At 36.7% G+C, this 13,257-nt stretch overlaps 1 protein-coding gene across 5 annotated transcripts in view; it reads left to right on the top strand.

Annotated features, from left to right (window-relative positions):
- Nucleotides 1-13,257, top strand: part of LOC126821931 (alpha-mannosidase 2x) — a 164,111-nt gene that overhangs the window by 122,801 nt on the left and 28,053 nt on the right. For 2 of the 5 annotated variants that reach the window (XR_007680538.2, XM_050550570.2), the window contains exon 1: nt 1,954-2,125. The exons of the other annotated variants lie outside the window; for them this stretch is intronic. The gene's annotated coding sequence lies outside the window, so the exon portion shown is untranslated. Of the gene's footprint in view, nt 1-1,953; nt 2,126-13,257 lie in introns of those variants that run through there. 5 annotated transcript variants of the gene reach the window in all.

Genomic DNA, 13,257 nt, shown 5'->3' on the forward strand with positions numbered 1-13,257 from the left:
AAATACAAGTGAATGTCCTTGCATCCCCCTTGTCAGTGATGCAGGACGGAGGGCCTGACAAGGACAGCTGTCTAGTCCTTGGAATGCACGTAAAAGATCCCCTAGCAGTTGGAATTCGATATAAGAGTAGGCGATAGTGCCGCTGCCCGGGCAAAATTTCCCTCATAGCACACTGTATGGCGTATGCCCGTCTTCATTAGACCAGTATAGGAGCAGAACAGTAGGACGTTAAACCCCATTTCATTTCATTTCATTTCATGTCCTTGCGAATGTTGTGCCCTTAATTATGCGACTGAATAACTTATGGAATCATTCAAGTGTATGATTAATTGAAAAGGGGGATCACGGTGGCTAAGTGGGTAAGATGCTGGCTCGCTAGCCTGGAGGTTGGGTGTTCGATCCCTGCATTGGCCGAGAAAGTTCATCCAGATTTTCCGGCGTGGTTCCCCCTTGTCAGTGATGCAGGACAGAGGGCCTGACAAAGACAGCTGTCTAGTCATTCAGATGAGATGAAAAACCGAGGTCCCGTGTACACATTGGCATGCACGTAAAAGATCCCTTGACAGTTGGAATTCGATATAAGAGTAGGCCGTAGTGCCGCTGTCCGGGCAAAATTTCCCCATTTCATTTCATTTCGATTAATTGAAAAAATTTGTATAGAATGTTTATAACTCTTAATTTTATACAATTCCATAAAAAAAAATGACAAATTTTAATATGTACATCAATCCCAAGATTGCGTAAAAAAGGGGGGATAATGAAAAACATGAAAATAAAATATACTCTTTATGTCTTGTATAAAGCAGTAAAAAGCTTTCATTTGTTCCAGGATTATAAACAGTCAGTCTCTATTTTTTCTTATTTGTGTGGGCTTTTGACTAAACGATCAGTCAAATTAATCCATATAATATTTACCGTTCGTCTTAAAAGAAAGAAAAAAAAATAATTTGTGCTTATTAATCAGATTATAGGAAACTAGTTTGTTTTTGTGAAGATAATATCTGTTTCTTTTCATTGTCTTCTAAAATGAATAAAAATGTAGAAAATACAATACTACAGATGAATTCAGTTGATAATGCTTAGAAAATAATTATGTTGCGTTGTTAGCGCGATGGTTTGGCTTTCTTTTCACAGCGTGATTTCTATAGATTGATTACGCTAATTACGTTTAATTGAGATTAATAAGGACACATGATTAATTACGATTTTTATAACTTGTCTATTTTATTAAAGTTGCTGATCATGGTTTGCATTTTTCGGACATTATTCTTTATGTCTTTATCTATGCTCAAATTGATTATTTAAAATTTAATTAAGAAAACAAAATTGAATCACAGCTGCTGATTGTCATTTGCATTCTTCAACAAAATCTAATTCATTTTAGAAAAGAGAGAGAGAGAAATGGGGTTTAACGTCCACTCGACACAAACTAGGTCATTTCGAGACTAACACATGGTTCAATTTTATTTCAATAATTCGCTTGCGCTTAGGGGTCTTTAGTAGTGTGAGGAAACCGGAGTACCCGGAGAAAACCCACGAAGTTGGACAGGCGACCCTACTCCTTGTCATGTACAACCAGGGAATCAAAACCCAGGCAGTTGACTCAATGACAGACCTTATGATACAGCGCGCACATGCTAACTGTTTGGCCATTCCCCCCCACCCCCCAACTCATTTTAGAAAGTGTTCTACAGTATTAACACGCTTTATAATGATGATATATTTTTTTTTTAATACATCACAACTTAGACTACAGTATTCCGTCCGTTTGCCATGTTCATATCGGTATCAAAGTCGACCATTATTATTTTGTGAATATCAGCACTGACCACTGTCAAAAATAAATTAATGGACTTTGACAAGAGCAGATGATTCATTTCTCATAAGGTAGATCAAGGTCAAGGTCATTTCTTATCAAAGGTGAAGGTCACACACCTGAGTTGAACTATTTTTAGAAAGAAATGAGTGTCCTGCATTGCATTAGTCAGGTGTGGATAATTACATTGAATTAAAGAATTAATTGACCTTTATAGAGATTTTACTCAGTTAACTGGAGACTTTGACTATGTGAGACAGACAACAGTGTTGTTATTTGGGGAGGATTCTATTTACATTCAGAGAAGAAGTAAGTTGTCCTTTGTTGTCACATTGTTTACATTTTTCTATACACCATTCAAATATAATCTGGGTCACTACTCTGGTTACTCACACAGGTAATATAATAGTGATAATGTGCAACACGTCCCTGTACAAAAGTCAGTACAGGTATTTATTTTTATTTTTTGATTGATTTCAATATATTCCTAATCATTTGCAGTCTACTGATAATGTCAACAGTGGTAAGATACAAATTACATGTATTTTTGGGGCGACTGCATGTTATAATAACCAAATCAACCACTCTTGCTGCATGGTTTGTGGTCTACATGTGATGTTGAGGGTTGAAAGATTCTAGGCCCCCATTTCACTAATGTTTGTATGTATATAACAAACATTGAAAAAGCATTGGTCTAACTTTCCTATTTACATCGTTTAGTGAAACAGATATGTGGTACATTTGGGGTGTTGGGATGGCATTGTTTTCATTGAACCCCCAAATTTCGAAGCAAGAGCCACCGCTAAGCTTGAAAACACAAAATAATCTAAAAGCCTTAAAACACCTCAACACTTGATGTTTCATCTTCTCTGTAATAGGGGATTGGGTGGCCAAATGGTTTAACATGTGTACATGTACTTCAGATCATAAGGTCTGTCAATGAGTCAAGTGAAGTGGTTGAGATTCCCAGATTATACGTGACAAGGTGTATAGGTCGCCGGTCCAACCTTTTCTGCAGTTCCTCTGGTTATCTCCCACTCCTACAGACTCTTACACACAAGCGAGCTATTGAAATAAAATTGAACGATATGTTAGTCCCAAAATTACCAAGTTTGTGTTGTGTGGATTTTAAACCCCATATGTCTCACTCTCTCTCTTTAAGTCTGATTTAGGGGAGTCAAGCCTGGAAATAAGGCACCTGTCACAGACAATGTCAGGTACAGATTCAGGCTTTGTCAGGCACTAAACCTCTGGTGTCTGTCATTTTGTCCGGCACTGATTTGTCTTTTTTTATTGATATTATTAATACATGTCCGGCAATAAGTTGAAAATGTCAGGTATTATTTCATTAGTGCCTGACATTTTGTGAGTTCCATCTAAAACCGTTATTTCCAGGCCTGAGGGGAGTCACAGTGACTAAGTGGGTAAGATGCTGGCTCGTTAGCCTGGAGGTCGCGTGTTCGATCCATGCATTGACTGAGAAATTTCATCAGGATTTTCCAACATGGTTTGCCCTTGTCGGTGGTGCAGTACAGAGGGCCTGACAAGGACAGCTGTCTAGTCATTCGGATGGTATAGAAAAACAAGGTCCTGTGTATACATTGGCGTGCGTGTTAAAGATCCCTTGGTACGTGTAGTTGGAATTCGATAAAAGAGTAGGCCATAGTGCCGTGCCTGGGCAAAATTTCCCTCATAGCACACTGTATAGCACACTTCATTAGCCCAGTCAGAGCAGAACAGGAGAATGTAAAACCCCATTTCATTTGATTTAAGTCTGATTTAAGAGATAAAATTAACGACGGGACCTACATGTACTACAATTACTTTAAATAGACTTCAAGTATTTATAGTGTTAGAAACTAAAAACTTTTAACAGTCAGTGAAGATTAATTTAAAACCAGATTTAAAAGATAAAACAATGTCAGGCATAGCAATGATTACGTTTAATAGAATTCTAGTGTTTTAGAGAATCAGGAACTTAGAAAAAAAGGGGGTTAAAAGTGTGGAATAGTTAAGCATAGATAACGTTTTTGATCCTGTACATGGAAGCCACATTGATGCAGACTATAACCCAGCCTAGCGTAGACAAGCTGATAATAGCTCGGATTATTGTTAGCGTGAGATGTTTTAAAATGATTTTTAGTTCAGACAAAAATAAGATTGGTTCTTTTTTTTTGTATTTTCACCATGGTTTCAGTGAGGACTTAATGATAGGAATTGAAAATGGACATTTATTAAAATATTTTATTAATATATAAAAATATATAAATATGATTCAACTGAAATTTGAAATACAATAAATATAATAAAGAGAGAGAGAGAGAGAGAGAGAGAGAGAGAGACTGAATGGTTAGCGCATGCGCATTGTTTCATAAGGTCTGTCATTGAGTTTGTCATTCCCCGGTTGTACCTGACAAGGAGTACGATCACCTGTCCAACCTAGTGGGTTATTGAAATAAAACCATATGTTAGTCCCGAAATGACCTAGTTTGTGTGAGTGGATGTTAAACCTCATATTTCTCTCTGTCTCTCTTCCTCTACATGATTAGTAAAGATTATTATTAATAATGATGCTGTACAGAGATGTGATACCCCCCCCCCCTCTCTCTATTAATAGTGATGTTGTAATAATGACTATTATATAGTGATGTTGTAAGGAGATATAACAAGACATGATAACTGATTGTTTGTTTGATGTTTGTTGTTGATACTACAGATTAATGTCTGGTCAGTTTGTAAAGAAATAATCTAACATGCTGATAATTAGTTCCCTTATTGATTGATACTTACAAATACTTACTCAGCTTGAAGACAGTTTTACAAAGGTCAGTACATTTTCTGATCTTAGAGAGGCTACCCTAGGTCTTACATCAAATATCAGTACATTTTCTGGTCTTATAGAGATTATGCTAGGTCTTACATCAAATATCAGTACATTTTCTGATCTTACTGGACGGACACAGGGCCTTGTATAAAGTATCAGTACATTGACAGACCTTTCTGAAAGAACTACGCAAGGCCTTGTGTAAAATATCAGTAGATGTTCTGATTTTACAGCCTACTCTTATACTGTATCCAATTCCAACTGCCAAGAGATCTTTTACATACACGCCAATGTGTAGACGGGACCTCTGGTTTTTTTTGTACCATCTACACTACTAAACAGTTGTCACTGCTCCTTGCCATGGCCTCCGTCCTACACCACTGACAAGGGGAAACCACACTGGAAAATCCAAAGGAAATTTCTCAGGCTAACACCGGGAGTGCACCCGAGACCTCCATACTAGTTGTACCAGCATCTTACTCACTGAGCCACAGCGGCTTCCATCCCTGCTGCTACCACCAGTGTTCTCTATATTGATTGGGGGGGTTGGATGACCGAATGGTAAGCATATGCGCACTGTATCATAAAGTACGTCATTGAGTCAACTGGCGGGGTTTCGATTCCCCAGTTGTATGTGACAAGGAATGGGGTCAGCTGTCCAACCTCGTGGGTTTTCTCTGGGTCCTCCGGTTTCCTCCCACTGCTATAGACCCCTATGCACAAGCGAATTATTGAAATAAAGTTAAACCATATGTTAGTCCCAAAATGACCTAGTCTTTGTCGAGTGGATGGTATACCCCATTTCTCTCTCTCTATATTGATTCTATTTACGACTATTTTCACTTTCAATGATGAGTCTAATTCTTATATCTCTTGCATATCCTGTTTACAAATTGCTTGAATAAACCAATAATTACTTATCATACTTTACACATTTAAAATATGCATCAAAATATAAAAATAAATATTAAAGGGGCATTAGGTAAGATAAGATAAAGAATTGGCAGTTCTCGCTATAATAGTTAAAAATAAGATAATTTAAAGGGAATATGCTGAAAATTTCAGTCATATGACTCCTCTACAAACTGAGATATTAATGGTTGAATTGTAGGCCTGGCCTCGATCATCATTACTAAAGTAGTTACGATAAAAAAACATAGTCTCAACTATCCATTTTTGGATTAAATCATCAATGAGCGCTGAGCAGCAAATCAGATTCAAATCCAGTGAAAATCTGACACATACAATGTCATCGAGAGTTGATTATGGTCTGGATAAGTTAATTAATGTCTGATTAATAGTTTATATAGAGAATCTCCTACCAGTCTTTTTTGATATCAAAATATATCAACACAAGTTGATAAAGTAACAAAAAACGAGGCTCTGCCGAGTATTTTTTTTACTTTATCAACGAGTGTTGATATTTTTTGATATCAAAAAAGACGAGTAGGAGATTTTATTTATCACCCAATCCCTTCTTACATGCACAAATAGATAAATATAATTCTTTGCTGTAGATTTCACTTTTACTGAACATTACGGCGTAGTGATATATAATTTTTTGACAGCAATTCAACCATTGCAAAGTCCTTTATATTGACCCAGTGTTTCCATCAAGGTCAATTGAATAACAATAGTTCATTTTTAATAAAAAAAAGGTACTTTTAATAAGAAATGAACAGTTCTTTGAAAATAAAAAAAAGTAGTTCCTTTTCAACTGACCATTCAAATTCATGTAAAGCGATATCACACAAGCGATATCTACTGTACAATGTATTATTGGGTGATAAATAACATTTAAGGCCTAAAGAAAGACCTGCAATAGGCAGATTTAGCTCTTGCATAATGCATCTTTAATTTTGTAAGTTTACATGTACTTTATTTCTTAGAATGGTTTATCTTTAGTGGTGATTAGAATAAAATTAAAATGCATACAAATAAATATGTGTTATCAGTGAGTGTTATCAGATGGCATGAGTACAGAATTTGAAGCGTTTTTAGAGGTGATTTATTTTGGGAATTTTTATGATAAGGTGACATTCTTCTTTATGTCAGGGCAGCAAAGAATGCCCACATTTTTCAAACATGGTTCACACATTAACAGAACACAATTTTTATGGGAAACAATCACCGGTTTTATTCTAAAAGCATGACGTAAATGAAATGAAATGAAATGGGGTTTAACGTCCTACTATTCTGCTGCTATGCTGGGCTAATGAAGACGGGCATACGCCATACAGTGTGCTATGAGGGAAATTTTGCCCGGGCAGCGGCACTATCGCCTACTCTTATATCGAATTTCAACTGCCAAGGGATCTTTTACGTGCATTCCAATGTATACACGGGACTTCGGTTTTTTGTCTCATCCGAAGGACTAGACAGCTGTCCTTGTCAGGCCCTCCGTCCTGCATTACTGACAAGGGGGAACCACGCCGGAAAATCTGGATGAACTTTCTCGGCCAATGCAGGGATCGAACACCCGACCTCCGACGCCAGAAAATCTGGATGATTAGCCACGTGATCTCCCCACCCCCCCCCAAAAAAAAAAAAAAAGCATGACGTTATCAAGCTTAGAATGAAACCAGTGATTGTTTCCCATAAAGACTGTGTTTTCTTTATTTGTTTCTCAATCACAAGCCTGACAAGTACAGCTGTCTTGTCGTTCGGATGAGATGAAAAATCAAGGTCCTGTGTACACATTGATGTGCACGTAAAAGATCCCTTGACAGTTGGAATTCGTTATTAGAGTAGGACGTAGCACTCTGTAGGGCGTATGCCCGTCTTTATTAGCTCAGTTCGGAGCAGAACAGTAGGACATTAATCCCCGTTTCATTTAATTTCTCAATAACAAAATGCCACCTACAGATTATTGTTCCCACTTCTTGAAGGGTAGGGCCTGCAAGGAAGACAATTAAAAGACAGTATTTGCTTAGTCGTTTGGGTGGTACAAATAACTGAGTCGGGTTTCTTCATGTCAGGGCTGAGAACAATGATAGGATTCGAGCCTGACTCCCACTTCTTGAAGGGTGGTGCCTGTAAGGATGACAATTAAGTATGTTTAGAGTGCGCTCTGTCATATACATGTAAGTGACAATGTAATTATATAAAAAAAACCAAGAAAATTATTGACATGTTAACAGTTGTATACAGAGTCAGTTAAAAGCCTATTTAAATAAATGTGTTTTAAGTTGTTTTTTAAAAGAATATAGAGCTGTACAACATCTAAAACTAAATGGTAGATTATTTATTATTTATTATTCGACATCACACAAAACTTTTTGTTTTGTATTTTGGGGTATTATTTGGTATTGGAGCCGGACACTGACTAAACATTAAGTTATTTCTTTTAGCTAAAAAAAGATGTTGGTGATCCGAGAAATAAAAAAAAACAATTGCTTTTTGAAAGAAGAATATGTATAACAAAGTTTAAGGATATATTTAATTTACCTGTACCGAGATACAGTGTATAACAAAGTTTCTGTTATAAAAACCTGATGGGTACAACATAAATTTAGTGAGTTTAAACAAATAACTAGCATATATATAAAGAGAAACCGCATGCCACATATAAATACATCATCAACTTCTTTCATCTTTTTATTTGTGGAAACACAATCTGTGCAGTTTGCACTGGAGCGTACTTGTAGTTGTTGAAACTTACAGCTCCATCTGTCTGGTCTTGGTCCATCAACCCCTTGGTCAGTTGGTCAGTCTAATTGCTTCCTGATAGTAAATCCATCTGTGTAATTCCACTGCACTGGTGCAATTTGCTGATTTTAATCTGTTTTGTATTAAGTGTAGAATGTCTTTATCAAATTGTTGTCAATCAGGTCCGAGCAATGTTTGTAATAAGTAGACAATGTTGATTGACTTAAAGTCAACCAAGTGTGGGCCGTTATTTGATACGCAAATTTCTTCATTAGGCCCCCTGGAATACATCCTGTTTCACAAGTAAAACTATTGAACTAAATAAATGTACAATAAAAAATTTGTTGCCATGTGAAATCCTCAATTGGTGTCTAGATTTTTAGAAACTGATGGATTTTTCATACATTTCCTTTTCTCATTTTAGAAATAGATTATTTTTATGCATTTTTTTTTTTAATAAATTAATTGATTAATTATACTGACCCCAATATTTAATTATGTGGATTTAAAAGTCAATGTCTAGTGCCTTATGGTTTACCCTTGTTCATTCATTTATTCATTTATTCATTTTCTTAAACACAAGGGGGGTAGATGGTCGAATGGTTAGCACAAGCGTGCTGTATCATAAGTCCTGTCATTGAGTCAACTGACGTGGTTTTGAATCCCTGGTTGTACGTGACAAGGAGTAGGGTCGCCTGTCCAACCTCGTGGGTTTTCTCCGGGTCCTCCGGTTTCCTCCCACTGCTAAAGACCCCAACGCGTAAGCGAATTATTGAAATAAAATTAAACCATATGTTAGTCCCGAAATGACCTAGTTTGTGTCAAGTGGACATTAAACCCCATTTCTCTCTCTCTCTTAAACACAATTCTACTGTAACGAAAGTAAGATCCCCAATTCCTCTCTCTGAGAATTGTGGCTACTCTTTAAAAAAGAGCCAATATATTTCTTTTTTGGCCTAAGTTTAGCTTCCATTAAGGAATTTTGAAATGCTGAAGGTACCTGATCAGGGGTTCATCATTTAATACATGAGTAACATTCAGGTATGTAAACATAAACAAGTGCAGATAAGGTCAGACGTTAAAGGTCACACCATGGCATGTCAAATACCAATCAAGTAAAGGTGTTATAATATTAGGACTACATGTATGTACCTTGTAACTGCTTGTACCTTGTACACAGGTACACATGTCCAACATCATATTTACCTGATATGAGGTAAACAATGAAACGAAGTGGTGTTTAACATCTTAATGTTCTGCATCAAACAGTGGCGTAATAAAGACAGGCATACGCCATGCTGTGTGTTATGGGACCATGGCCTACTATTATTTCAAATTCAAATAACCAAAGTATTATTGTTACAAGATGTTAAGCCCCCTTCCTTAATTACTTGCACATTTTACTGCTATCCCTATAAACACCCTTAATCCTGGATTACTAGACACATGTTTCTACTAATCTCTTTCCTCACACCTAACAGACAAACATGGCTACTAATTGTCTCTACTCCTGGAGGAATCAAGACATCTTGGATCTAGAATCAAGATGTCCAGACATCAGGCCTATCAGACGTTTCATTTTGTTTATTTTCTCTCACAACTGGACAAGGTGAAACATGGATGTTATCAACAAGAATCAGTACTTCTGTTCTTATCATGGCCGCCTCTTTGCAGACGCTCTCAAAATTTTCTATTATCTTACTCAGGAAATTACATCAGCACACTTCGGACAGACGAATGTCTTGGTACTCGAATGAAAATTGCAGGATGTAATTTTGTCCATGAGATTTATTGTTCTTCAAAATAATAATATGGCAGGAGTAAGATTGGTTTCTTGGTTGGTGTTAATCTTGGTAATAAAGTAGGTCTGATGATATTAATCATTGCGTTATGATAACTTAGTTTCAAGTATTCTAGAACCATGGGTGGCATTCCCAAATTTAGTTTTTGAAAAAAGCATTGACAATTGATTTGTATAAAATTAGCTTTTAGTTTACAAATAATTATAGTTTTAAAAAGAAGCTTTGAAAATTAAAGTGTCATGTATTTGACAAAAATCTGCTGTGATAAATTTATGGATGTTTATATTTCTAATAATCTGTACTTTGTGTGACAGTAGAGGATCAGTGGCCTGTTTCACGAAATTTTAACTAAGATAAAAATCAAAATTTTAGTAATTTGATTGGATAATATTAGGTTGATTTTAGTGCTTAGCCAATCAAAATTGAAGTATCTACGAAAATTTGGATTTTATCTTTAGTTAAGATTTTGAGAAACAGGGCCCAGATAGAGGAAGGTTGAAAAGTTCACAAAATTTGTTTTGATAACGAATGAAGATCATTTCATTATTGTAGTTGAATAAAAGGAGATTTTAATGCCAAATGTTCAGCACCACAGACAAGTATTGCCACCATTAGAATACGTTAGCCAGATTTCAATTGATTTTTTTATCGTCGACTTCACGGCTACTCTCCCTGCTTCAAATCTAAGTAGCTTTCATTAGTTTCAATTTGACGAGCAAATAACTTCGAATTAATGTCTGTTGTCGACTTGTGTTGGTCAGTTCTTTGTCAAGAAATCTTCACTTCACTTTGCCTGATGATTTCTGCAAATTCTGAAAACAAAATAAAAGCACTTTCCTTGAATTAAAAAAACGTTCATCTTTGGATGGCTCTTAAAATACCCCTTACTGAGTTTATCGCATGTTTGCGAGATCGTCATTACCGACACGAAAAAATGTGTCTCTTTTCTTTCGTTCTTCTTAAATTCAAAATCCTACTTTTCATTTCAGACACCATTTAATTTTCTATTTTACGGAAAGTTATTTCCCCATGGCACAAAATAAATTACATTTATATTACTTTTCATCTAAAGAACTAACTTTTGAATTGAAAATGTTTCATGTATATTTAGAATCTTTTAGCACGATTCTTAGAGCTAAGTACATGTAGAAGTTTAAAAAGAAATACATTACAGAAAAGTAGAATCGCTACAGGTTCATTGTTTGTAGAGTAAACCTGTTATAAACCATAACATAAATATAGTGTGGTTGGATGGCCGAATGGTTAACACATGCGCGCTGTATCATAAGGTCTGTGAGTCAACTGGCGTGGTTTCAATTCCCCAGTTTTACGTGACAAGGAGTAGGGTCACCTGCCAAATCTTGTGGGTTTTCTCTGGGTCCTCCAGTTTCCTTCCACTGCTAAAGACCCCTACGTGCAAGCTAATGATTGAAATAAAATTGAACCATATGTTATTCCCGAAATGACCTAGTTTGTGTCAAGTGGGCGTTAAACCCCATATCTCTCTTCTTTCTCTCTCACCGTTCTCTCGGCAAAGTGGAAGTTTAAAAAGAAATGAATTACAGAATGGTAGAAATGCTACAGGTTCATTGTTTATAGAGTAAACCTATTATAAACCAATCTTTTAACATAAATATACTTTCTTTTACGCTACCACCACTAGGTAATGGTGTCAAAATATTTTTTCTTCCCAAATTTGTTACATTTTTCTGCTTATTTGCCAAACAAAGAAAACGGCCAATTAAGTTATCATCGCAGGAGATATATAGGTGTGTTAGGATGAGATAAATGATGAATTACAACTTTTGTGAATGGAATTAGCAGCTCAGGTAAAAAGAACGACTTCCTGAGTTTCAGGTGTCAGTGAATAACGATGATGTCAGGATCATAAAAGAAGATAGCAACTGTTTATTTTTTTTTAGAGTTTTATTTTCTCAACTTTGGTAATTTACTGTCGGCTGTCTCGTATATTACAAAAGGGTTTATTTCATTTTAACAGAATAATTAGGATTTATGACTGTTTGAAGTTAAAAAATTTTTTTTTGATTTTTGACTTTTTAACGTTGCTTCATCAATAAAATAAATGATTTTTAGAAAATGAGTTTTTGAAAAGTAAAATTGATTTAAATTAACTAGGAGTCAAAATACCATGTCCAGTTGAGTCATGGTGAGTCATGGTGTCATGGTGAGTCATGGTGGCATGGGGTGGTATGGTGAGTCATGGTGGCATGGTGAGTCATGGTGCTGACTCGCTAACTGATCAATTTGTACCCAGGTTTGATCCATGGCCAAGACAGTTCCTCAGGATCTTCCAGACTTGGGGGTGCCAGGGGTGGCGGGGGTGGTGGGGGCGGGGGTGAAGAGGGGTGGTTCTAGTGGTTTAACAGGTGTGTGAAACCGTAAGGTCTGTCATTTAGTCAATTTGTGTTGTGGCAATTCTCTGTCTGTCTGTCTCTCTGTCTCTTTGTCTCTCTGTCTCTTCCAGGCTGGTTTTGCTTTGTTAGTGGTACAGGCTAGAGGTCCTGCCAAGGTATAGCATCTAGTCATTTGGGTGGGACTAAATTCCCAAGGTCCACCCATGGAAGTAAATCCCATTTCATTTCCAAACATGTCCCGATCTGCACCTGTTCTGTATCTATGAAATGTTATGAAATGGGGTTTCTGCACTAACTGAGCTAAGTCAGATGCAGACTTGTTTGGAAATGAAATGGGGTTTTATGTCCTTATACTTTTCTGTGCCGACTAAGCTAATGAACTGTTTCAATGGCATTTAGTAATTGAGCTAGAGTATACAGGTCACAATTCTACACAGCCTAAAATAACGTTCCTTGGAGCACGAACGTGCTTCGAAATGAAAAATACATGCTTCGAAAATAAGAAAACCGTGGTCTGAAAACAATGATGCAGTGCTCTGAAAAAGTATAAGGTAGTGATGCCTCCTGACCCCTAATGAGTGTTTCCTCTTGTGGTGGTCAGTTAACTTGTACAGATCAGATCAGATCAGCTGGCCCTCGATTGACTCTCTCGGATGAGTTGAGTGAGCGCCAGCCGCATCAGCTCACTAGTCAGGTTTTCCAGTAGGCTTGGTAATCTGCGCCCGAATAGTCCATAGATGCTGTTTTCAGCTCTGAATATTCAAAATTTGAAGGGGGTGCCCCCCTCCACCC

This window comes from Patella vulgata, chromosome 5 (genome assembly GCF_932274485.2).
Source record: "Patella vulgata chromosome 5, xgPatVulg1.2, whole genome shotgun sequence".
NCBI classification, from domain to species: Eukaryota; Metazoa; Mollusca; class Gastropoda; family Patellidae; genus Patella; species Patella vulgata.